Source organism: Rhinopithecus bieti, unplaced genomic scaffold (assembly GCF_001698545.2).
Source record: "Rhinopithecus bieti isolate Rb0 unplaced genomic scaffold, ASM169854v2 scaffold_6782, whole genome shotgun sequence".
Classification (NCBI taxonomy): Eukaryota; Metazoa; Chordata; class Mammalia; order Primates; family Cercopithecidae; genus Rhinopithecus; species Rhinopithecus bieti.
Window position 1 is genome coordinate 4154042 of NW_016805866.1, and position 4253 is coordinate 4158294.

At 31.7% G+C, this 4253-nt stretch overlaps 1 long non-coding RNA gene across 2 annotated transcripts in view; it reads left to right on the forward strand.

The window, feature by feature from the left end:
* LOC108530801 (uncharacterized) overlaps positions 1–1941 on the forward strand; it is a 63789-nt gene extending 61848 nt beyond the window's left edge. For both annotated transcript variants that reach the window (XR_001885970.1, XR_001885971.1), the window contains one exon: positions 1641–1941. This is a non-coding gene — a long non-coding RNA (uncharacterized LOC108530801). The remainder of the gene's footprint in view (positions 1–1640) is intronic.
* Positions 1942–4253: the final 2312 nt, after the last annotated feature.

The window sequence follows — 4253 nt, forward strand, 5'->3', positions numbered from 1 at the left end:
AAAAAAAAAAAAAAAAAAAAAAAAAAGAATCTATACCTTTTGACTACATAGTACTCCATAGTCTAATATGTCCTTGTTTCCCCACTGGTTGAGTGGCCACGATTGATAAAAAAAAGAATTTCCCAGTGTATATTCGACTCAAAACATTCTTACTTATAAAGATAAATATTTTTGCACATAGGTAGGTTTTTTTAAATGACACTTAGAGTAACTGAATTATTAATTCCTTGTTATTGAACCACCTTGCAGTTCTATATTCAACAGAGTAAAATAACTGCTTTAAAATAATAATGTTTGTTGTTCATTTAATTAAGCAGATGGGAAATAATTATTCTTGGTGTGCTTTCAAACTTTTTTCATTTTTCTAGTGAAATGTATTACATAAATTATACAAAAGATCAAAATATTTTAAGAATATAAGAAATTATTACAATAAAAATTGGTGCTTACACAAATTAAACTGAGGGATAATCAAACCCTGTTACAAGATTAGAACAATTTTGCTATAAACATTGCTTTGATATGTATAAACTCATTTGAATTTGTATTTCCTGTACTTAGTTAAAAGTGACTCTTTGCGGTTTTATAAAGTCAACATGGAATATAACATCTTCAAACCATTCTTAGTGTGATAGTTAATTTAACTGTGAGTAAATCAGTCAGAATTTTTTCTATCAGAGCACAAGATGTGATGGGACATACCATGCTAAAATGAAAAGTCACCTATAATATAAGGTGGTGTATAATTTTAATGAAAAAAGGAAAAATTATGTACAGATACTCCTTGACTTACAGTAGGATTATGTCTTGATAAACCCATCATAAATTGAAAATGCGATAAGTGGTAAACACATTTAGTGTATGTGACCTACCCTACTGAACATCATTGCTTAGCCTATCCTACTTTAAATGTGCTGACACTTACATTAGCCTACAGTTAGGGAAAATCATCTATCCAAGTCCTATTTTGTAATAAGGTGTTTACTATGTTATATAGTTTATTGAAAACCTTATGTTGAAATTGCAATGGTTTCACACCATTAAAAAGTTGAAAATTTGTAAGTCAAATCATCCTCATCCTAATCAGAGACAATCTGTGCTTTTTTTCTTTTTTTTTTGGCCTAAGTTCTAAGTGATTTTATTGAAAAATGTTTTTTATCTTCTCAGCTATACTAAGAAAAGATTCTATTATTGCCCACTTCATGAATGAGGAAACTGAAGCACAGCATGTCTGGGTAAACTTGGCCAAGGTCACACTGCTGAGAGGAAGCGAATGCAAACCAGGCATTCTGGATCCAGAAGTTATGCTTTAACCAGCTTGCTCTAATCTGCATATTTTTGTATCCCCTTCTATAAGTTAAATAGTGCTATTAAAAATGAGTTTAGTGAATATTAAAATAAAATATACATTTATATATGATATATTTATCTTTATACTATTTATATAATATTTTCTAAACACCATTTTATCTACACATTTACATGTTATAAACAGCATATTTGAATGAATTTGGATATGTACATAAAAAGAACTTGAGACTGAGATAAAGTAATATTTCCTACACTTGTAGAGTCATAACACACTTATTTTTTAATCTTTCTGAATATTTCTTTCTTTTTCTTTTCTTTTTTTGTTTTAGGTAAGCTACATCTTTCGACAGAGAAAATCCACTTTGAAAGTAGGTCAAAAATGCTGCTAAACTTCATTGGATTTCGCTGTGAAGAATTAATGCCACTATGATTTAAAGATGTATTTAAATTCGCCTTATTATAAGAGAGGAAATCCACTGGAAAGAAATATTAATCAGTCTTTTCAAAACCAAATTTACCAATACTTGAAAATACAAGAAAATAATAATGAAGATACATTTTCTGGAAATATGTTGACTAGATACTATTTCACAGTAAAATGAGGACCTTAATTTTTAAAATGAGAGCCCTGGGGAAATAAAACAAGAAATATCTCGATGAGTAAGAAATATGCCCACATTTTGTTGATTTAATTTTGAACAAAGTATTCATTTGAGTATTAAGAAGAAAGGATTCTACTAGTTAGTGGTGTAATTAAAAAAAAAAAAAAAAAAACACACAGAAAATGGAGTGCACCTATTCAATTATGTCATTTTTTCCCCTCACCTGACAGTCCAGAGACAAATGAGCAAAGTGTATTCAGTCCACTGATGCAATTATATAAGAACTCCGGTTCCTTCTATGTTTAATTTGTGGCATCCTCTTAAATGTTGTATTGAACAAGGGATCAACACCATCTCGCCAATACCATGTCTGTTTTACAGTTAGAGAAAAGGTTGTTTAGGGAGAAGAAGACAGAAGTGGGGAGGGAAAAGAAGACAGAATTACAAAAGGGTGGAAGAAAACTTTTGGAGACAATAGTTTTGTTCATTATGTTCGTTGAATGTGGTGATGGTTTCACACGTACGTGAAACCATATGTCAAAATTTACCAAGTGTACACTTTATGTGCAGTCTATTTTATGTCAATCACGCCTCCATAAAACTGTTTTATTTAAAGTACAAAAGAACCACTCACACAAAGAGTTCCTTCAAGTCACTTGAAATCAAAAATCAATTTTGTTAGAAGGATTTTATGTGGAAGTCACATCTCTTGCTTCTGCTCATGTTTCTCTGGTTGAAGGTTACTCCAATGCTACCACACATCATTTAAATGGAGGCCAAAGACCCTATTCTCTAAATTAGGTCACTGTGTGTCCAGCTAATCCACAGTGATAGGTTGTGGAGAGATCACAAGACTCTGTGGCTCAGGGAAAATGAAGATAATGAATTCAGGGAGTATTGGCAATCTGTCCTGGCTATTCTGTTTCACGAGTGTCTCATCACCTGAACAAGGTCCTGGTCCATTGTGACTGCAAAATAAATATTTTTCTTTCAGGAAGAATAAACCATAAGGAAGAAAGTCGTTTTTTACCCAAAGTGAATTACAGTAACTTATTTATACAGAATTTATTATTTCTGACCTTAGTTTTTCCAAAAGGTATATTTAGTAACTGTCTGGAATGCTCTGGACAATATAATCAGATATTTTAGTATTCTTAAAATAAGTTAGAATATGTTCATTAAATCATAGTTTCTCAGATTTAACCACAAAATCTAGAAAGTAATTTTCTCACTTCCTGCCCAAAATTTATGCTAGCTTTCAAATCCTTTTGTGCTATGAATTTTGGATAAGACTTTGGTTTTCTCCTCAGCTTATCTTATATTGTCCAATTTTTATTACTAAAATTTTGAAATATACTGATATCTGGTACTGATATCTGATACATTGATCTGGGCAATATAAGATCTGGGTAATTTTTTAAAAGTTTTGAATTGTTCTATAATTTGTTCTCTCACTGCTAATTGTCATTTCTCTTTAATTCCTCTATATTTTATAACTTAAGAGCTGAAAATGATCTCAAAATTGTAAGTGAATATTCAATTTCACCATTATATTTTCTACACGCAAACTTATGAAGTCATCAAAATATGATTTTGTATTAAAATAAAAATAATTCTATACCAGGATTTATAAAAATGAGGCTTAAGCTTTGGCTTGTATTTTAATTGTGTAACTCAGCCTCGATAATCATGTGAGCCAATTATCCTACTAGATCCCATATAGATATATAAGATATATCTATATATAGCTATATCTATATCTATATCTATACTTATCTAATAAATGTAATAACAAAAACCACAATTACTTTTGCACCAATCTAATATTTATCTCATTGGTTCTGTCTATCTGGATAACTCTGGCTAATACAAACATGATTTCCAATTATAGTCCTAGGGTAAAAAAAATACTTATTTTCCCTCCCAGCCCTTTAATAGTACCATGACATGTTTACAACTGTTTGGAGTTTAGAAACCTAGCCACAAAATTCTCCTGCCTAGTACTGACCCACATCTCTATGGAAGACTAAGTAACAGCTTCTCTTTTATTATTATTATTATTATTATTATACTTTAAGTTCTGGGGTACATGTGCAGTATGCGCAGTTTTGTTACATGGGTATACATGTGCCATGGTGGTTTGCTGTACCCATCAACCTGTCACCTACATTAGGTATTTCTCCTAATGTTATCCCTCCCCTAGCCCCCCGCCCCCTGACAGGTCCCAGTGCGTGATGTTCTCCTCCCCGTGTCCATGTGTTCAGCTCCCACTTGTGAGTGAGAACATGCAGTGTTTGGTTTTCTGTTCTTGTGATAGTTTGCTGTGGCTATTCCTCAAGG